Here is a 23,455-nt window from a genome sequence, read left to right as displayed (position 1 = left end):
CTGATGTCCTGTACAGGCCCATAACATTGAGTGTAGGAGTTTGGAGGTTATGACCAATGAAGGTCAGACGTCACAACACCAGGTTATAGTCCAACAGGTTTATTTGAAATCACAAGCTTTCGAAGTGTGACCCTTCGTCAAATGAATGTCACTTCACCTGACAAAGGGGCAGCGTTTCAAAAGCTTGTGATTTTAAATAAACCTGTTGGACTATAACCTGGTGTCGTACGACTTCTGATCTGGTCGATCCCAGTCCAACATTAGTCATGATGGGGCAGTGCCAATGAAGGCAAGCACGCCAAACGCCTTCTTCACTGTCTACCTGCGATTCCACTTGTAAGGAACTATACACCTGAACCCCTTTGTTCACCAACACTCCCCAGGGACCTACCATTAACTGTACAAGTCTTGCCTTACCAAAATGCAACATCGCATCTTTCTAAATTAAAGTCCATCTGCCACTCCTTGGCCCCCGACCCATCCAAACAAGGTCTTATTGTACCCAGAGAATCTTCATCACTGCCCACTGCAAACTTATTAACCGTGCCTCCTTTATTCATGTCCAAATCATTTATATAATGAATGAGCAGTGCACCCAGCACTGATCCTTATGGCACATTTTGGTCACAGGCCTCCAGTTCAAAAAGCAAACTCTATCACCACCTTCAAGCCAATTTTGTATCCAATCAGCTAGCTCCCATATGGAACCTTGTCAAATGCATTCCTGAAGTGTTCAGGCAACAGCTACTGCTCTGCCTTCATCAATTTATCATTGCTTCAAGAAAAAAAAACAACAATCTGGCTGGGAAGACATGATTTCCCACACACAAAGCCAGTCCTTCTAATTTTGACATAATTTTCCTTCCTTTTCAGAATGACTCCCTAACAAGATCTGTGACTCTTCTGATGACCTCCACTTTTTAGTTTCCAATTTCCTGGTCCTAGCCATTTCTTCACCAATCTCTCTACATCTCTAGGTCTCCACCAAGACAATCTGAGGGGGTCTTCACTTTTTCCTTGAACAGAGTTCAAACCAGTTACCATTCACCTTCCTCCACCTTATTATCTTTCTTCTTTCAAATAAGAAGTTTTTACAGGTCTTAGCTATGCCTGTATTTTTATGGAAAATATGTAATATTCCTTGTTCTCATCCTTCTCTGGCCACTTCAACAACTCTTCCGTGTAGACTGATTATTACATCAGTACCATTTTCTGCTTTGCCTCAAATTGGATATCTTCAACTTTACTTCCAAGTCACATATAATCCCTAATGTGGAAGCAGGCCATTTGGCCCATGGAGTGCATGAGTCAAGATTAGAGTGGTGCTGGAAAAGCACAGCAGTCATGCAGCATCCCAGGAGCAGTAAAATCAACATTTCTTGCAAAAGTCCTTCATCAGGGTCGTTCCTGATGAAGGGCTTTTGCCTGAAACATCGATTTTCCTGCTCTTCCGGATGCTGCCTGACCTGCTGTGCTTTTCCAGCACCACTCTAATCTTGACTCTGATCTCAAGCATCTGCAGTACCCATTTCTGCCATGGAGTGCACACCAATTCTCCAAAATGCTTCCCCCCTCCAACCCACCCACCTAGCCTATCCCTGTAACTCTACATTTCATTTAATTTATTGCAGTCACATGCACTTAGGTACAGTGAAAAGCTTGGTTTGTAAGCAGTAAAGGCAGATCATAGTAGGCAAGGTCATACAAACCATAGGGTGCTTAGAGTGGTGCACACAGATTATATTGCACAGGAGGTTCAGTAGAGTCTCCATTCGTCAGATTAATAACAGTAGGGAGGAATCTGTTCTTGAACCTGTTGGTACATTTTCAAACTTTGTATCTTCTGCCGGTTGGAAGAGGTTGTAGGAGAGTGTTACCTGGATAGGAAGGGTCTTTGATGATGTTGGCAACCTTTCCGCAGCAACGAGAAGTGTAAATGGAGTCCATGGATTGAAGGTCAACTTCCGTGATGGTCTGGGCTGTGCACACAACCCTCTGTAGCTTCTTACAATCCTGGGCAGAGTAGCTGCCGTACCAGGCAATTATGCACCCAGATAGTATGCATCATAGAAAGCATACTATCTGTAAAAGTTGGTGAGGGTCCTTATAGACGTGCCAAATTTCTTAAATCGCCTGAGGAAGAGGAAGCATTGCTGTGCCTTCTTGACCATCGCATCTACAGAGGACGTGCATCTACATGGGAAGTACAGGACAGATTGCCAGTTATCATCACTGCTAAGAACTCAAAGCTCTCAACCCTCTCAAACCCAGCTCCACTGATGTAGATGGGGCAGGGTCTCCTCTCTGCTTTCTGAAGTCCATGATCAGTTCTTTTGTTTTTCAAGCATTGAGATAGAGGTTATCATTGTACCACAATTCTGTATTCTGAATAATCGCGATTTGATATCCGTCCAACCAAAATGGTGGCAAACTTGTAGATGGTATTCATTCAGCATTTGGTGACACAGTCGTGTATAGCGAGTACAGTAAGGGGCTAATAATGCAAGTGTGGGGGCTCCAGTGTTCAGCTATCTATTTTCACTGATTGCGGTCTGTGGGCTATGAAGCGAAGGATCCAGTTGCACAGGATGAAGCCAAGGTTTGAGCTCAGTCTGAAGGGGATTATGATGTTGAAGGCAGAGCTGTAGTCAATAAGCAGGAGTCAGACATAGATGCCCTTGTTGTCAAGGTATTTTAAGGGCTAGGGAAATGGCATCCCCTGTGCAGCTGTTACATCGGTTAGCAAATTGCAACAGATCAAGGCAGGCTAGAAGGCTCCAGTTGATGTGGGCCACGACCAGCCTCCCTTATGGAGATCAGAGCCACTGACCAGTAGTCATTAAAGCATGTTGCATGCGCTTTCTTGGGTACCGGGATGATGGCGGTCTTGAAGCAGATCGGGCCCTTGACCTGTAGGAAAGGAGAGGTTGAAGATGGCCCGCTGCCTTCCTTAGTTGGACTCTCAGGAAGGCTGATCTGACGTCTACAACGGTGACGGAGGAACCAAGTGCATCTGCGGCTGTTGAGGGAGGTGACACCTCACCACTGGCATTCTGCTTAAAATGAGCATAAAAAGCCTTGAGCGCATCAGGGAGGGATATATTTTTGTCCCTCATCATTTCGTATCCAGTTTTGTTTAGGCCTTGATACCCATGATGGGTTTGAGCCTCTAACCTGGTCCAGTACTGCCTCTGAGCATCTTTGATGGCTTTGCAGATGTCATACCTGGATTTTCTATACAAGTCTGGGTCATCTGATTTGAATGCTGCCCGCCTGGTCTTTAGGTGGTGATAGATTTCCCGGTTCATCCAAGATTTCTGGTTCAGGAACGCTCGAATAGACTTCTTTGGCATGCAGTCCTGCACACATTTGCTAATGAAGTCTGTATCAGTGTTGGCATACCCATCTAGGTTTTCCACTGAGTAGGTGAATACAGACCAATGCACTGATTCCAAGCAATTCCAGAAACCCCTTGGACCAACATTGTACAGTATTACTTTCTGTGAAAGTCTTTCGAATGGCTAATCCACCAAGCAGGCACATCCCTGGACACTATGGGCAACTTAGCGTGGCCAAACTACCTCTCCTTGGTCCATCTGCAACACACTCCTTCACTTACTCAACTTCAGTTTCCATTTGATATTAGGCTAAGAACATTCATTACAAGTCCACTAATTCTCACAGCTACCTTGTTTACTCTCTCTCACTACAGCCTGTCAGGATCCCATCTCATGATTCCAGTTCATCTGTCCTGGTCACATCTGTTACCCACCAACATTTGCATTCAATGGATCATCTTCCATCACCTGCAAACATATTCTACACTCCTTTCAGCATTCCAAAGGAATTATTTGTTCCATATGCCCAGGTCCGCTCTCCAAACACCCCAACAGCCTTCACAGTTCTTTTCCAATGCCAAGGCAGAAGGTGTAACACCTGCTCTAACCTCCACTCACTAAGGCCTCACACAACTACCCCAGGTTAAACAATGATATCCATGTCATTCAATTTAACATTCAGTTTACTGCTCTGAATGTGGTCTCCTCTGCACAGGGCTGGTGGGAAAGAAGAGAAAAGCAACCAATCTTGATTGGGTAAGTATTTTATAGAACACCATTCATTCAGCTTGCATGATCCTGAGCTGCTGGTAGCCTGTAATTTTAATTCTCCACCCCGTTCTCGTGCAGACACACTGGTCATCGGCCTCCTGCTCTATTCCAGTGAAACTCAATACTAGCATCGCATCCATTGTAGCTGCATGTTTTGTTTCCTTTCTTCCTCCATCACCATTCCCTTTAGCCCTGTATGAGGAACTCTTATCAAAAGAAACTCTCCTGTCTTCTACCCTGTCACAGACATTTTGTTGTCCTCCACATTCCATGCTCAGAATGTCTCCAGCAGCTGCCAAACCCAACAGTTTTTCAGCATTTTTAAAGATAGATTTCCAGTCTCTGTAGTGTCCTATAATGTGCATTATATGGAAATCAACAGCTTTTGACAAGAAATTAAACTTGTCATTCAACATTTCACAAAAAAACTAGAATCTCCACTATAACAAATGGACTATAAACATTGTTGGTTAAACACTATTTTCTTTGTATGTTAAAATTTGTCCATTAAAAGAGGAACATTTCGTATTTTTCTCGCTCTCTGCAGACTTCACAGTAAATGGTCCACAGCCGCTGTCTGCTTCCAGTGGAGTCTTGTAACTCCATTTAAAACTTTAGTAGGATCACTGAGTATTATGTGCCATTGTGGTTGCCACACTATAGGATGAGGCGGCTTTGGAAAGGGTACAAAAGAAGAGGTTTATCAGGATGTTGTCTGGATTGGAGTAAATTAGCTGTAAGCGGAGATTGAACAAACATCAATTGCTTTTGTTAGAACATCAGAGACTGAGGAGCAACCTGATAGAAGTACATAATATCGAGAGGCATGCGGAGGATTGATAGTCATTCTTTTTCCCAGGGTGGAAATGCCAATTACTAGCGTGCACAAGTTAAAGTGAAAAGGGAGAAAGGTTTAAAGGAGATGTGCAAGGCAACATTTTTACACAAGGGTGGTAGGTGCCTGAATGCACTACCAGGGAAGATGGTAGCAGATATATGACAGCAGCGTTTGTGGCATTTAGACACATACAAGAATGGGCAGTGAATAAAGGGGTATAGACCATGTGCAGGTAGATGGGATTAGTTTAGAAATGTCATCCATGGTTAGTGCAGACATGGTGGGCTAAAGGACCTCTTCAAGTGCAGTACTGATCTATGTTCTATAACTGAATAAGAACTTGAGTGTGTCTCCAGGTGTTTTCCAGTTTACAAAGAGTTTCTTAAATCCACCATCAGAAATAAAGTGTGTTTTAAAAGGATTCTTTTTCCCCCTCGCCATGCCAAAATAAATCTCCTGCATGTCAGAGAAGACAAAAAAAAGCACTTCTTTGACTAGAGACCATCTTCCTTCTGCATCCAGCTGTGGTAGCTCAAATTGGGTGGCACGGTGGCACAGTGGTTAGCACTGCTGCCTCACAGCGCCAGAGACCCGGGTTCAATTCCCGCCTCAGGCGACTGACTGTGTGGAGTTTGCACATTCTCCCCGTGTCTGCGAGGGTTTCCTCCGGGTGCTCCGGTTTCCTCCCACAGTTCCAAAGATGTGCAGGTCAGGTAAATTGGCCATGCTAAATTGTCCGTTGTGTTAGGTAAGGGGTAAATGTAGGGGTATGGATGGTTTGCGCTTCGGCGGGTCGGTGTGAGGACTTGTTGGGCCGAAGGGCCTGTTTCCACACTGTAAAGTAATCTAATCTAATCTAAATTCAAGAAGCCACTTTTGAATGGAAAGACAACTTCTGTCCAGATGTTAAATTCATTGATTTGTAGCGAAATCTGTAAACTTTCAAAATAACTTCCTGTTTCCTCATCCCCCACAATGTGAGACAGTGGTTCAGTGGATAGCACTGCTGCCTCACAGCACCAGGAATCTGGCTTCAATTGCAGCCTTGAGTGACTGTGGAATTGGCACATTCTCCCCATTTCTGCATTGGTTTTCTCTGGTTGCTCCAATTTCCCCTCAAGTCCAAAGGTGCAGGTTTGGTGAATTGGCTATGCTGAATTGCCCAGGGATAACGTAAGGTTAGGTGGATTAGCCATGGGAAATACAGGGGGTGAGTCTGGGTGGAATGCTCTTTGGTGCATCAGCGTGGACTTGTTGGGCTGAACGGCCTGGTTCCTCACTGTGAGGATTCTACGAAAATGAAATTATGTGAAAGCACATTAAGTGCACATTCAACTAGAAATGACAAGTAGTTCTCCTTGATCCCAACTCACTTTCATCTTAGAAATAGACAGTAAGCGGTACAACTGCTCACAACTGTCCACAGCATTTCTCTGACCTTGGAAGACTCCGACTGCTGCTATTGTCTCCAGCCTAAATACCTAGTACCTTTTTCTCAGTAAAACAATTCCAAGCGTTCCTTTGATCTTTAACAATCCATCCATCCAGGCTTATTGTCAGGCAAATTTTGAATAAGTCACATTAAATTTAGGATAAATTAAAGTTGAGTAAAAATAAATCTCAGAAGTGTCAAATCTTATAATGAAAGAAAAGCAGCACTGACAGATTTAATGCACCAGAAATGTTGGTTTTATAAGAAGTAAAAAATTACAATGAGGTATTTTGTATAAATAAAATTGAAGTTACAGAATGGTGTGAAGAATCTTCCTATACAGTCAAATAAGCATTCCAATCTATCAAAATGAATTCACAATTTAAGAACAAAAAAGAAATGTACTGTTCAATTTAGCATCAACATTAGATACAAAGAATATATATTCACCTTTACTGCACTGACAATTTGAACTTCAACCTTCAAAAACAAAATCAATTTAAACCTGGCAGATGGCAGGTTCTAATTTCACAGCTTGAAAGACTTAAGTGGGACTGTATTATTGCACAGTAAATGTATACATTTTTAGGCAGAAACTTATGGCCTTAGAGCAAAACATAATACTGCAGCACCTGCTGTAGAAATCCTTCAGATAGAGTGACATGCTATAGAATTTCTTGCAGCGCTTCTCACAGTTGGGAAACAATGAGGAGGATAGAATAATGAGAAAGACAAGCAGAAAGAAGATTTGAACACTACAGACTGAAAGCATAACAATGCGAATATAAAGATAAGTTTTAAGAATAGTGACCACCAGTTAGAGCATTAGGAAGCAGGATATAAGAGAGAGACCTTAAATTACTGAAGACAGGCTTTGGCACAAGGCTGAAAAGGGAGTTGGAGTACTCAAGGTAGACAGCACAGAAGCAATAATCTGAGTGGAATACTTTGCTGGAATGGATCAGTCCAGGGGTTAAACCAGAGAGGAAATAGAAGTGCAGAATTAGCAAGACAGAGCAATAGGCAAGGATCAGTAAAACAAAAGATGAAGTAACAACATAGGAATGGGTGAGTGAAGCTGAGAGGGGTAAGTCTGAGGAGGATGGTAAGGAGACAATATTGGTGATTGAACTTGTGTGCGAAGAAAACTTAGAATTATGCAACACTAGAATTCTGCATGCAGTCTTGCCTATGTAAAGGCTAATATAAAATTTGATTCATCATAACAATGCCAGATAACATTAAAAATCACAACACCAAGTTATAGTCCAAAAGATTTATTTGGAAGCACTAGCTTTCAGAGTGCTGCTCCATCAGGTGGTTGTGTAATATAAGATCATAAGACAGAATTTATAGCAAAAGCTTAGTGTGATGTAACTGAAATTATGTATTGAAAAAGATCTTGATTGTTTGTTAAGTCGCTCATCTTTTAGAATGAACGTGCTGGTTTCAGTTCTTTCATATGTAAATCGCCGAACATTTAAAAATTACATTCTCAAGTGAACTTAAACAATCCGTGTCATGTCAGCCCAGATAATGCATTTAAAAGGTGTGAGCTGCCCTGTGAGACTGCCTGTGCCACAATGGCCAAACTGAGCAAAGTAAAATGTAATTCTGCAGGTAAAAATTCACCCCACAAACTTAAATGTGCATGTGGGCGTGCATGTGTGCACGCGTGCGGGAAGGGTGTGGTTATGAGAGCCTGAGAGAGTGTGTAAAGGGGTATAGGTTTGTGAGAGGGTGGAAGTGTATGAGAGAGGCTCTGCATGAGTGTACGAGTCTGTAAGAACCTCTCTGGCTATGTCGAAGGCATCTTGAAACCCATTGTAAAGGGGACCCCCCCACCAAAGCCTCTGTCGCGACATTACAGATTTCTTACAGAAACTCAGCACCCATGGACCAGTCGAACCAGGAACATTCCTCATCACAATGGACGTTTCAGCACTCTATACCAGCATGCCCCACAATGATGGAATCGCAGCAACAGTCTTAGTACTCAACTCCAACAACTGCCAACCTTCAAGCCTTGTCCTACAACTCATCCACTTTATCCTCCACTACAACATTTTCACCTTTGACAACCAGTTCTTCATTCAGACACGCTGAATAGCCATGGGGACCAAATTTGGACCCCAATATGCCAACATTTTTATGCACAGGTTCAAGACGTCTTCTTTATTTAGGACCTCCAATCAACATTGGATCATTGAAATCTCTTCTGGGGTAAAAGTGACCTGTACAAGGATGGACAGATTGCACCCAAATTGGAAGGGGACTAATATACTGGCAGGGAGATCTGCAAGAACTGCTCAGGAAGATTTAAATGAGTAAGGGGGGAGATGGGGAAGAAGGGGAGAGGGAGATGGAACACAGCGATGTAGGGGGGAAAAGAGATCAATTGGCAACTGGTACAGTTGGGAAAAGGAGTGAGCCATATAGTCAGGGCAGTTAGGGACAAAACAGAGAACAAGTGATAAATTAAACTGCATTTATTGCAATGCAAGGGGCCTAACAGCAAAGGCAGATGAACTCAGCACATGGTGAGGAAATGAGATTACGATATCATGGCAATTACAGGAATATGGCTCGGGGATGGACAGGACTGGCAGCTTAAATGTTCCAGGATACAAATGCTGCTGAAAGGACAGAAAGGGAGGCAAGAGAGGAAGGAGTGGCATTTTTGATAAGGGATAGCATTACAGCTGTATAGAGGGAGGATATTCACGGAAATACATCTAGGGAAGTTATTTGGGTGGAACTGAGAAATAAGAAAAGGAATGATCACCTGATTGGGATTGTATTATAGATTCCCCAATAGTCAGAGGGAAATTGAGAAACAAATTTGTAAGGATCTTTCAGTTCTCTCTAAGAATAATAGGGTGGTTATGGTAGGGGATTTTAACTTTCCAAACTTAGACTGGGACTGCCATAGTGTTAAGGGTTTAGATGGTGAGCCTTGATTTGGAGATGCCAGTGTTGAACTGGGGTATACAAAGTTAAAAATCACACCACCAGGTTATAGTCCAACAGGTTCAACTGGAAGCACACCAGCTGTCGGAGCACTGCTCCACCTGATGAAGGAGCGACACTCCGAAAGCTAGTGCTTCCAATTAAACCTGTTGGATTATAACCTGGTGTTGAGATTTTTAACTTAGATGGTGAGGAATTTGTTGAAGGTGTACAAGAAAATTCTGATTCAGTATGTGGATGTACCTACGAGAGAAGATACAAAACCTGATCTACTCTTGGGAAATAAGACAGGGCAGGTGACTGAGGTGTCAGTGAGGGAGCACTTTGGGGCCAGTGTCCATAATTCTATTAGTTTTAAAATAGTGATAGAAAAGGATAGACCAGATCTAAAAGTTGAAGTTCTAAATTACAGGAATTGCAACTTTGACAGTATTATGCAACAACTTTCAAAAGCTGAAATGGATCAGATGTTCACAGGGAAAGGGACAGTTGGAAAATGAGAAATGAGATAAGGAGAGTCCAGCAACGGTATATTCCTGTCAGGGTGAAAGGAAAGGCTGGTAGGTGTACTGAATGCGGGATGACTAGAGAAATCAAGAGTCTGGTTAAGAAAAAGGAGGAAGCATGTCAGATACAGACAGGAGAGATCAAGTGAATCCTTAGAAGAGTATAAAGGCTGTAGGAGTATACTTAAGGAAATCAGGAGGACAAAAAGGGGACATGAGATAGCTTTGGCAAAGTGAGTTAAGGAGAATCCAAAGGGTTTTTACAAATACATTAAGGACAAGAGATTACCTAAGGAGAAAATAGGGCCCCTCAGATTCTCCTGTTCCCTAGATGCTGCCTGACCTGCTGCGCTTTTCCAGCAACACATTTCCATCCCCTCAAAGATCAGTAAGGCGGCCTTTGTGTGGAGCCGCAGGAGATTGGGGAAGATACTAAACGAGTATTTAGCATCAGAGTTTACTGTGGAAAAAGAGGTGGAAGATATAGAATGTTGGGAAATAGATGGTGACATCTCAAAAAATGTCCATATTACAGAGGAAGTAGTGCTGGATGTCTTGAAACACAGAAGTGGATAAATTCCCAGGACCTGATCAGGTGTACCCCTAGAACTCTGTGGGAAGCTAGAGAAATGATTGCTGGGCCTCTTGCTGAAATGGTTGAGGAGAAAGTGAGGTCTGCAGATGCTGGAGATCAGAGCTGGAAATGTGTTGCTGGAAAAGCGCAGCAGGTCAGGCAGCATCCAGGGAACAGGAGAATCGACGTTTCGGGCATAAGCCCTTCTTCAGGAATGAAGGGCTTCCTGAAGAAGGGCTTATGCCCGAAACGTCGATTCTCCTGTTCCCTGGATGCTGCCTGACCTGCTGCGCTTTTCCAGCAACACATTTCCAGCTCTTGCTGAGATATTTGTATCATCGATAGTCACAGGTGAGGTGCCGGAAGATTGGAGGTTCATTAATGTGGTGCCACTGTTTAAGAAAGGTGCTAAGTACAAGCCAGGGAACTATAGACCAGTGAGCCTGACGTCGGTGGGAGGCAAATTATTGGAGGGAATCCTGAGGGACAGGATGTACATGTATTTGGAAAGGCAGGGACTGATTAGGGATGGCCAACATGGCTTTGTGTGTGGGAAATCATGTCTCACAAACTTGATTGAGTTTTTTGAAGTAACAAAGAAGATTGAGGAGGGCAGAGCGGTAGACGTGATCTATATGTATTTCAGTAAGGCGTTTGACAAGGTTTCCCATGGGAGACTGGTTCACAAGGTTAGATCTCGTGGAGTACAGGGAGAACTCACTATTTGGATACAGAACTGGCTCAAAGGTAGAATGACAAGAGTGTGGTGCAGGGTTGTTTTTCAGATTGGAGGCCTGTGACCAGTGGTGTTCTACAAGTATTGGTGCCGAGTCCACTACTTTTTGTCATTTATACAAATGATTTAGATGTGAACAAAGGAGGTACATTTGCAGATTACATCAATATTGGAGGTGCCGCAGTTAGCGAAGATTACCTCAGTACAACGGGATCTTGATCAGATGGGCCAGCAGGCCAAGGAGTGGGAGATGGAGTTTAATTTAGACAAATGTGAGGTGCTGCATTTTGGAAAAGTAAATATGGGGAGGAATTATATACTTAATGGTAAGGTCCTACAAGTGTTACTGAACAAGGAGACCTTGGAGTGCAGGTTCATAGTTTCTTGAAAGTGGGGTCACAGCTACTAGATTACTAAATGTGAAAACAGGCCCTTCGGCCCAACAAGTCCACACCGACCCTCCGAAGAGCAACCCACCCAGACCCATTCCCCTACATTTACCTCTTCACCTAACACTATGGGCAATTTAGCATGGCCAATTCACTTAACCTGCACATCTTTGGACTGTGGGAGGAAACCAGAGCACCTGGAGGAAGCCCATGCAGACACTGGGAGAATGTGCAAAAGCCACAGTTACCCAAGGTAGGAATTGAACCCGGGTCCCTGGCACTGAGGCAGTAGTGCTAACCACTGAGCCACCGTGACTCCCTAAATCTAGAGTGGAATCCCATTAGATTAGATTCCCTACAGTATGGAAACAGGCCCTTCGGCCCAACAAGTCCACACCGACCTAGATAAGATAGTGATGGCGGCATTTGGTATGCATGCCTTTTTTGGTCAGTGTATGGAATATAGGAGTTGGGAGGTCATGTGGCTGTACAGGACATTGTTTAGGCCACTTATGGAATATTGCCTGCAATTCTGGTCTCTCTGCTATAGAAGGGATGTTGTGAAACTTGAAAGAACTCAGAAGAGATTTAAGATTTGCCAGGGTTGGAGGTTTTGAGCTTTAGGAAGAGGTTAAATAGGCTGGGGCTGTTTTCCCCGGAGTGTCAGAGGCTGAGGGGTGACCTTATAGAGGTTTATAAAACGAGGGGCATTTAGATTAGATTAGATTACAGTGTGGAAACAGGCCCTTCGGCCCAACAAGTCCACACCGACCCGCCGAAACGAAACCCACCCATACCCCTACATTTACCCCTTACCTAACATGACAGGCAATTTAGTATGGCCAATTCACCTGAATTTAGTATGGCAATTAGCAATTTAGTATGGCCAATTCACATTCCATCACCATACTAGGTAACATCTTCAGTGAACCTCTGAATGAAGCACTGGTGGTGTAGCCCACTTTCTATTGAGAGTTCCCTAGGATTGGTGGTCATTTCCTATGGTGAGGTCATTTCCTGTTCTTTTTTTCAGGGACTGGTAAATGGGACCCGAATCAATGTGTTTGTTGATAGAGTTCCAGTTGGAATGTCATTCATCTAGGTATTCTTGTGCACGTCTCTGTTTGGCTTGTCCTAGGATGGATGTGTTGTCCCAAAGTTATCCTCATTTGTATGTAAGGATACTAGCAAGAGGGGGTCATGTCATTTTGTGGCTAGTTTCCTGCCTGTTTGTCCAATGTAATGTTTGTTACAGTTCTTGCAAGGTATTTTGTAAATGACATTAGTTTTGCTTGTTGCCTGCATAAGGTCTTTCAAGTTCATTAGTTGCTGTTTTAAAACTACTTCGGGCAACTTTAATGCAAAGAGTGGTTTGTGTGTGCAATTAATTGCACAAGGAACTGATGGATGCTGGTAAAGTTATAATGTTTAAAAGACATTCGAATAAATACATGGATAGGAAAGGTTTGGAGTGATATGGGCCAAACCCAGGCTGATGGGACTAGTTTAGTTTGGGAACATGGTCAGTGTGGACTAGTTGGACTGAAGGATCTGTTTCCATGCTGTATGACTCTAAAACTGACAGTTCCTCAAAGATTGAAACAAATAAGCATAGCTAATGGTAAAGGAACTCTGCATATCTGGCAGCATTTGGAACTGAAAAAAACCATACTCAAAATGTTAACTCTATTTTTCTCTCCACAGATAGTCAGATCTGTTCAGGTTCTCCAGCATTGTATCTGCTCAGATTTCCAGTAGCCACCATATTTGGCTTTTATACATTGAAGATAGGTATTATTTGTTCAAAATGTAAAGATGCCTTGATTTCTAAACTCAGCATTAATTTCAACTTATGAAATGTAATTTTCTACAGTGCAGCTTGCATAATACAATAATATACTGCAATGTTATAAAATCTGAATGTATTTTCCTAACTACAAGTTATGGACTGCTCTTTGGAAAATAGGTCAAACTTAAAAAAAAAAGCTACAATGCAGGGAATGAGGAGAGACTACTTTTCAGTACTATTTCCAAGTTTGAAAGCATGCTTTCATGTCAAATATTGTACAAAAAAAAAGCAACACAATGTGCAGGGTCCAAGATCAGCTAATGATAACAAATTTGGGAAGCATTCCATATCTTAACTGATTTTCTCTTCACAGATGCTGCTGGATCTGCTGAATTTATCCAGTGGTTGTTGTTTGTTTCAGATCTCTAGCATCTGCAATTATTTGTTTTAAAACAAATTCCATCCCTATTGCAATAACCTATAAAATCTGAGATTCAGTTTCAGAAAGATAAACAAAATAGGTTGTGTACTGACCATTAGAAAACTAGTGCTTTCAGAATGAACATAATCCAAAATGAATAAGACGACCCACTTCTCCTCCCCTCAATAACCAACATTGTGTGGTTGCCCGAAAAACCCAAAATTAGTTTCCAATAAAAGACCGCAAAACAATATTCTCACCAACTTATATTCAAATTCTTGAGTTCAGATGAATATTCCAATTAAACTACTGTTACATGAAGATTATCGAACTTCCACTGCAGAATGTCGAGACGCAATTATACACTTTACAGAACTTGTAATGTTTTCAACAGAGTCTGTTACAGTACTTTGTATTTGTCAGATATTGTATGTACCCTTTCTTCCCTTCTTCACCATTCTTTTCTTTTAAAATTGCTCAGTATTGCCCCAGTTAATATTTCATTAGAACTTGACAACATATATAAATTGTTTTTGGTGTACATCTATGAAATTTTTACTTAAAACTTCAGTCTCTGAAAATCCAGAACTTTGTCTTAGTATCATTTTCTAGAAATGCAGTTCTATTAGCTAATTATTATGCAGCCTGGATATTTCAAGCAAAACTACTTTTCCCAAGGTAAAGTTAAAATCACAACACCAGGTTACAGTCCAACAGGTTTATTTGAAAAGTACAAGCTTTCAAAGCGCTGCTCGTTACCTATTGTGAGATTTTTAACTTTGTGCATCCCAGTCTAACACTAACACCTCCACATCATATTGCCCAAGGTAAATTAGCACCAATCCTTACACAACAGTTTCTGTTCAGTTCTTTTGTCATGGAATCATACAGCATGGAAACAGACCCTTCAGCACAACTAGTCCATGCCAAACAATCCCAAACTAAACTAGTCCCACCTGCCTATTCCTAGCCCATGATCCTCCAAACCTTTCCTATTCATGTAAATTTGTATTCAAACCAAAGTTTAAATGCCTTTTAAACTTTACAGTTGTGCCCACATCCACCACTGTCTCAGGAAGTTCATTCCACACACAAACCACCCTCTTGCTTATTTTCCAAATCTCTCTCCTCTCACTGTTAAAATGTACCCCCTTGTCTTGAAATCCACTATAGGTCAATTTTTAATGTCTTCATTCAGTTAAAAGTTTGCATCAGAGATGTACGGCATGGAAACAGCCCCTTCGGTCCAACCTGTCCATGCCAATCAGATAGCCTAAATTAATCTAGTCCCATTTGCCAGTACTTGGCCCATATCCCTCTAAACCCTTTCTATTCATCTAACTATTCCGATGCCTTTTACCTGCTGTAATTGCACTTTGTCAGCTCATCACTCAAACATACAGACTATTAGAGGGGACAGACATATGGCTCATGAAACATTGCAAAGCATTAAGTGATACACTGAGAAAAGTGTAAAGTGAATACAAATTTACAGACATCTGGGGCATGTGTGCTCAAACCATTGATGACATAAGTGGTCAAGAATAGAGCTAATGAGTATACTGAATCTTGTGCTTTATAAATAGAGGCAGAGTGTATAAAAAGGAGAAAGTGAGGACTGCTGGTGCTGGAGATCAGAGTTGAGAGTGTGGTGCTGGAAAGGCACAGCAGGTCAGGCAGCTTCCAAGGAGCAGGAGAATAGACATTTCATCAGGGAAAACCCACTCCTGATGAAGGGCTCATGCCCGAACTTTCAATTCTCCAGCTCCTCAGATGCTGCCTGACCTGCTGTGCTTTGCCAGCACCACACACTCAATGCAGTGTATAAAAGCATGGAAGTCACAATTAACCTTAAATCTCTGGTTTGACCTCAACTGCAACAACTTTTTTCTTTATTCATTCACAAGATGAGGGAGTTGCTGGCTAGGCCAGCGTTTATTACCCATCGTTGAGTGCGGTTAAAAGTGAACTGCACTGCTTTGAGTCTGGAGTCACATGTAGGCCAGATGTGGTAATGTTAGCAGCTTCCTTCCCTAAAGGAAATTAATGAACCAGATGGGATATTTTCAACAATTGACAATGGATTCTTGGTCATCATTACACTCATAAATCCAGGTTATTTTCTCATTGAATTTAATCTACCACCTGCCGTGGCTGAATTTGGACCTGGGTGCCCAGAACATAATCCAGAGTCGCTGGATTAACAATGCAGCAATAACATTAGGCCATCGTCTCCCCCTTGATGTGCACAACTGGAAATGTGTGTAATTCTGGGGACCACACAGCCACAAAATGGGTTAACTGAGCTGAATGCAACCCATATAATGTGAAGGTATTAATAAAAATGCAGAAAAGATTTACTAGAGCAGTTCTAGACATTAGAAACTTGATGTAAGGATTAAATTGGAGAAACTGGGTTATAGCGAGTTTTGAGAAGATTTGTAGCTCAGGTTGAAGTTCTGGAAGTAGGTTTGCTCACTGAGCTGGTAGGTTCATTTCCAGACATTTCATTACCCTGCTAGGTAACATCTTCAGCGGGCCTCTGGGCAACGCACTGCTGATGATTCCTGCTTTCTATTCAAATGTTTGGGTTTCTTTGGATTGGTGATGTCATTTCCTGTTCTTTTTCTCAGGGTGCTGTAGATGGGGTCTAACTCTAAGTTTGTTGAGTGTGTTCCGGTTGGAATGCCATGCTTCTAGGAATTCTCGTGCGTGTCTCTGTTTGGCTTGTCCAAGGATGGATGTGTTGGCCCAGTCAAAGTGGTGTCCTTCCTCATCTGTATGTAAAGATACTAGTGAGAGTGGGTCATGTCTTTTTGTGGCTAGTTGATGTTCATGTATCCTGGTGGCCCAATGTAGTGTTTGTTACAGTTCTTGCATGGTATTTTGTAAATGATATTAGTTTTGCTTGTTCTTTGTACAGGGTCTTTCAAGTTCATTAGCTGCTGTTTTAGTGTGTTGGTGGGTGATGACCTTTGTCATCACTAAATGAAACAAATTAGAGGAAACCTTCAAGACCATCAATAATACCCTTACTGGCATAAAATTCGCTAAAGCGGAGAAAAACAACAAACTGCCAGTCCTAGATGTCACAGTAGAGCAAACAGCCAATGGAGAACTTCAAACTAGTGTCTACAGGAAAATGCCACATACGGACCAAATACTGAACTACAGAAGCAACATCCATAAACGAAGCTGCATCAGAACATTATTTCAACGAGCCAACACACACACTGCGGCACAGAGGAACTTCGCAAAGCAGAGAAAAATCACCTATACCGTGTATTAAAAAAGAATGGGTACCCTATGAACAAAGTCTGCCAATTTCTCAGCAACAAACCCAAACAAGCAGACAAAACATGTCCAGAAATCCTAGCCACTCTGTTCTACATCAAAGACATCTCAGAAATGACTGCCAGACGACTCAGACCCCTTGGCATCATGGTAGCCCAGAAGCCCACCAACACACTAAAACACCAGATAATGAACTTGAAAGACCCTATACAGACAACAAGCAAAGCTAATGTCATTTACAAACTACTGTGCAAGGATTGTAACAAACACTACATTGGACAAACAGGCAGAAGACTAGCCACCAGGATACACGAACATCAACTAGCCACAAAACGACATGACCCTCTCTCACTAGTATCCTTACATACGAATGAGGAAGGACACCACTTCGACTGGGTCAACACACCCATCCTAAGGCAAGCAAAACAGAGGCACGCACGAAAATTCCTAGAAGCATGGCATTCCAACCGAAATTCTCATCAACAAACACATCGAGTTAGACCCCATCTACCAACCCCTGAGAAAAACAGGAAATGACATCACCAACTCAAAGAAACCCAAACATATTAAAACAGGAATCATCAGCAGTGCTTTTCCTGGAGGTCCACTGAAGATGTTACCTAATAGGGTGACGAAACATCTGGAAATGAACCTTCCAGCTCAGCGAGCAAACTTACATCCAAAACTGGGTTATCTTTGGAAAGGAAGATGAAGAGAATTTGACAGCTATGCTCAATCAATGGGGTCTGGACAGATTAAGTAGGTAAGCAGCAAGCCTCAGCGCAAGCTCGAAGAATATTTCATTTCCGCTTAGGGACCCTAGAATTCAGCATTGAGTTCAATAACTCTAGAGCCTGATTCCATCCTTCCATGTTTTTTTTAAACACATGCAGTCTTGTTTTGACATGGGTCATTTTAGTAGTCATGCATTCTCACATACTCCTCGGTCCATTACCATCTTATATGGGCTGCATTCAGCTCAATGAATCCATTTTCTCACCATTAGCGTTTTTTCTGTCCTGTCCTGCTATGCATTCTCTCTATTTACCTACTCCTTTCTTCTGTGGATTCTATTTCCATCTTTCCACTCAGCTATTCCCTTCAACACAACACCATCCACCCCACTGCCCCAGCCCACATGCAAACACATACACACTTATGCATAAATACAGGTTTTGCCAATCCTAACAGTTCTGAAGAGGAGTTACCGATCTCAAAACGTTAACTCTACTTTCTTCCTATCGGTGCTGCCAGACCTGTTGCATTTTCCAGTGATTTCTGTTTTTGTTTCAGATCCCCAGCATCTGTGTTTTATTCTAGGTAGGGAGTAACTGTTCCCAACAGTAGAAATATTAAGCAGTGCACAATAATATGATTGGAGAACCAGAAGGGGCATAAAAACACCCGTTTAGACAACATGTGGTTAAGAACTGGAATGCACTGCCTGAGATTATGATAGAGGGAGATTCAATTGCATTTTAAAGAAAATCAGATAATTATCTGCAGAGGAGAAAGTGAGGTCTGCAGATGCTGGAGATCAAAGTTGAAACTTTATTGCTGGAACAGCACAGCAGGTCAGGCAGCATCCACGGAACAGGAGATTCGACGTTTCGGGCACAGGCCCTTCTTCAGGAATCAGGATTCCTGAAGAAGGGCCTGTGCCCGAAACGTCGAATCTCCTGTTCCCTGGATGCTGCCTGACCTGCTGTGCTGTTCCAGCAATAAAGTTTCAACTAATTATCTGCAGAGTCTTGCCAAGATAGGGCGGAGGTATGGCACAAGCAAAATGTCTGTGACATAGGCATGATCAGCAAAATGTATAGTAACCATTCTTTGATTCTATGCAAGTTAATATTTAAAACTGGTGGCTGTGGATAAACACATCTCTGCAGTTCTGACTAACAAATTATTATTCCACATATGCCAGCATAGCTAACACCTTGTTTTTATTTCAGATTTCCAACATCCACTGTTTGATTTTGCAAGATTATTACACATCTGACTGTGGAGTTTGATGACAATTGCTTCACAAGAAGCTCAACTGGGAAAAAAGAGTAGCAAGGGCAAAAATGCAAATTTAAAAAAAGAATCAATTATATAATAGCTAGTAATCCATAGTAGAAATTACATAAAAATGAAATTACAATAAGGAACTAACAAGGATCAAAATGTAATGACCAGTATGATGATGGCTTATCAGAGTGTCTGGGCTCAAAAGCAACGCAACAGACAGGATACAACCTGATGTAGACACACTATGTATCTTGCAGATATCCATCATTGTGGATAAATGAAGGATTAGTGCTGCAATTTCAGGCATATGTACATCATGTATGGGTTACCTCCTTATAGGCGAGGGTTGAAACAAAAAAGTCACATATACAGATGCTGAATTTTAAAGGCCGTAAACTAGAGTTGCAAGCCTTATCAGCATGTGTTGAACTGCTAGTAGAATTCAATAAGTTATGAATGCAATACTTGTGGTTGCATACAGGATAGTGTCCAGTTTAGTTCCTTAATAGAGAAAATCCAGAAAAGGTCAACCAGAATGAATTTAGTGTTACAACTTGTAGCTGAAGATTCAGCAAGTGGAGCTTTATTTACTGGATAAATTTTAACTATAGTGTATAGTAAACTAGGTGTATAATTTAATCTTTAAGAATGTAAAGATACCAGTTTCGTCTAACCAGTTGATTATTTGGGCTACATACAATAAAATAATGCATTTAATGTTCAAATGCAGAAAGTCATCAAGGCATTTTCTAATCTATAATCAAAGGATTACGCTATATCAGTGATTAATTTCTCTTTTGGCAAAGCAGAGTTCAATCACTAGTATGAACATACACCCTCATTACTGTATCAATTCATGTAACTAACACAGATCAGCGCTCTTTTATTCCCTCTTTTCATTACAATTTGTATGCAAACAGTTTGAAATTTGAGAGGTTGGATTATGTCACATGAAGCAAGTTACATTAAGGATAAGTATGTGGTAATAACTAATCCCTCCATGTGAAGCAGTCAGTCTTTGGAGCTTAATAGTACTTAACACACATTTATTAGATCAAGTTAAAATACTTAATGAGTATTTCACCAGTGCAGAGCCAATTATCTTTATGGGGTAACATGATCAGACCTTAAGAAAATTGTTGAAAATCTATAGAAAAATTTTGCACTGAATATAACTTTTTCTATCTGTAACACTCCCTATGCAACCAGAATTCATACAATATATCATTGTAGTAACATATTCGGCTGATCCCCAAATACATTAAAACTTCAATTATGAAAATCAAAAGTTTTAAAAATATAACCGTTTCATTAAAATAAAGAATCAGTGCAATTCAAGGCCATTTTGTTAATGAGTCTATACATGTCAGAACATATAAACACGAAAAGATTGTGTAATGGACAATTATTTCAATGAGATATGGTTTATTTTCAAACATTACAGCAATCCAATAGCCGAATGCTTCCAACTGCGGTCCCCGTACATAAAAGGATGAGTTAACTTGGAATTCCTGGTGTGTAATTGATTTGAAGCGCACGATTGTCACTTTTAAATAACAATGTATCTTTAGGAAGGTCTAATACCTTGCGTTGAAAACGCGTTTGAATATATGGAGCAATATATAACAAAAAAAAACGCCTTATCGGGCAGTTACTTTGTAGGACCACGCCTCAAATATCATTGTAAATGAATACATTAGACTAAGTTGTTTCCAGTATTCGTTTTGCAAACGTATTTGTTAGCATGCCATAACAAGAAAAAAAATCAACTTTGTCCTTTGCATCTTTGTCCTTCTGTCCTATTTAACTCAGCCGCCGAAATCCGTTCATTGATTGTTTCAAAACAAACATCCAATTTAAGGTCGGTAGTCAGTAATCAGATCCCGTGCCTCCGAAGTGGGCGTAAGTGATTTAATCGTACACGGTTTGAGCTGCGTGGCAATTCCTCCGCACATAGCATCTGGTTTACATTATACAGAGAGAGAAAAAATCACAAGACTCCTGCCCACAATCCCTTGCATTCTATTTTTGGAAGAGTGCGAAACTGCTGAAGCATCGACAGTCTTTCATAGATAGCACAAGCGTTGTTTTCGACGAATGGACGAGCGACATTAAACGCATCGACTTAGTTCATCCAGTTTTGCAGTCCTGAACTTATAGACAACATCTGCAGCGCAGCGAGACTGAAAGACGCCGTTGTGCATTGCTTCAAACGGACTGTGTAAATCACGAAGATGTGTGCGAACTTCATAATCTGGGTTAATTGCTGGTGCATCTTTTCATTCGACCACCTAACTGTCAAAAGGTCAAGTGGCAGGTCCATGGCTTTGGCTTTCTCCAGAGTTGTCTACCCTTGGAAACAGTTGCCTTGTCACCTTGGATTAAATGCTATCTGCTGAAACGACCAATTTGAGCAAAGCTCAGGCATGACCAAAACCAAACAGGCTTCTTTTAGGGAAAGGCCGCGACATTTACACATTCCCATTTCTACAAGTTACACTTACGCTGAGATAAGCCTAAAAAAAAGTGAAGTTAACAGGAGAATTCAGTATGTTTATCAAATGGGATTTAAACAAGAAAAATCCTTGATACGAGAATTTGAGATTTGCTTTCACCATCACAAGGTAAAGACCATTATCCTACCAGAGGACAGAGGTTGAGGACACTGCGGTGTTGCCTAACACTGCTCCCTATAGCAGAGGATGACAATGCAATACAATGACATTACATGAAAACAGCAACATCTTAAGAGGGAAAGGGCGAATGTTCCAAAACAAAATCTGCAAATAAAAAGAAACAACTTAAAGAACCAATGTGCGCAGCAGGGGGAAACAAGTGTAGACGGACACAATTACCCATTAAAGAGAAAAACAAACACTCATTGAGCAGCAGGCTGGCCGGAAAGGGTAGAAGTACAGCTCCTTTTCTTAAAAGAAAATTTACTTTATTAAGACAGTTGAGTATAAAACTTGGGTAGGACAATGAGAGGAGAGTTGCATTTAAATTTGATACAATATACAAACATTTCAAGTCGCTTTCAGTTAGAACAATGATAATCACAACCCCAAACACTTTAAAAAAAATCAAAATTTCGCCCACTTGGTGCATTCAAACCAAACTTTAGCTGCAATGTCAGGAGTCCAGGTTCCAACCAAACACCAAAATTTAGCATAAATAAAAGCGGTGAGGACAAAGACACATTGGACTGTATTTCAAGGACAACACCACGTTATAAATACATAATATTTATCTATATGTATGTAGATGTACACACAAAAGTTCGAGATGGACTTTTAAAATAGGACAAAAATAAACAAGCGAAACTATTCAAGCCTCCCTAATCTTTTGCCGAGTTTGCAATTTCACTTTGTCAGGGAGGGGGAAGTGGAAGAGAAATAAGTTGTAATGTATAGGAAACAATGTTCTCGAGTGAAGCAGCAGCAGAAATGTAATACATAAAGATACAGTTGGGTTTTTGTCTACTTACACTTCATGTCATGGAAAGATGGCTGTTGACGAACACAAGGGATTTTTTTCCCCCAGCGCTCGTGGTTTTTCCCCACCCCCTGGAATAAAAAGTGCTTATTTAAAAAAAAGGGATGGAGGGGGGGAAACATCGCTCAATAACGCCACGATCTCCCTGGCCGTCGCCAAGGAGACAATCCGGCCGAGCATTACCTCCCTCCGCCTCAGGTCCCCATGGGCCCCTCGAACGAACAACGACAGCCGCTGAAATGCCTCCCCCTCCAGCCAACCCCCCGCAGCTCGGCCCGGCCAATAAATTCCTGAGGTAAAGTCGGTGTTTTTCGACCTGCTGACGCCCACAGAGCGGCCTCCAGGCCCTTCGGTCCGGCGGGAGGAATTCGGGCGGTAGGAATGGCGCCTGATAGCGTAACAGCAACCAATGGCTGGTCCCCGCCGCCATCTTGGCGCTGGTTTACGCACGCACGGCGCGACCCTACGCCATGACGCATGACGTCCTCAGGTGCCGCTCCAGGCTGCGTAGGGTGCACACGTGATGTGGAGGAGCTGGTGATGGTCTGGGGTGGGCAAAGTTAAAAATCACACAACACCAGGTTATAGTCCAACAGGTTTAACTGGAAGCACTAGCTTTCTGAGCGCCGCTCCTTCATCAGGTAGTTGTGGAGTATACAATTGTAAGAGAGAATTTATAGCAAAAGTTTACAGTGTGATGTAAAATACCTTGATTGTTTGTTAAGTCTCTCGTGTTAGAATGACCATGATAGTTTCACTTCTTTCATATGTAAATCACAAAACTTCTTTAAAAGTTACCTTGGTTGAAACTTTATTGCTGGAACAGCACAGCAGGTCAGGCAGCATCCAGGGAACAGGAGATTCGACGTTTCGGGCACAGGCCCTTCTT

At 41.8% G+C, this 23,455-nt stretch overlaps 1 protein-coding gene across 2 annotated transcripts in view; it reads right to left on the bottom strand.

The window, feature by feature from the left end:
• foxn3 (forkhead box N3) overlaps positions 1-22,979 on the bottom strand; it is a 474,886-nt gene extending 451,907 nt beyond the window's left edge. The window contains exon 1 of one of the 2 annotated variants that reach the window (XM_043696969.2): positions 22,750-22,979. The gene's annotated coding sequence lies outside the window, so the exon portion shown is untranslated. The other variant, XM_043696966.2, reaches the window with a different exon arrangement.
• Between the last annotated feature and the right edge of the window lie 476 nt (positions 22,980-23,455).

This window comes from Chiloscyllium plagiosum, unplaced genomic scaffold, assembly GCF_037043375.1.
Source record: "Chiloscyllium plagiosum isolate Xiang-an unplaced genomic scaffold, Cpla_swu_hap1 HiC_scaffold_8, whole genome shotgun sequence".
In the NCBI taxonomy this organism is placed as follows: domain Eukaryota; kingdom Metazoa; phylum Chordata; class Chondrichthyes; order Orectolobiformes; family Hemiscylliidae; genus Chiloscyllium; species Chiloscyllium plagiosum.
Note: the sequence above shows the minus strand (reverse complement) of the source record. Positions and strands in the feature narration are given on the sequence as shown.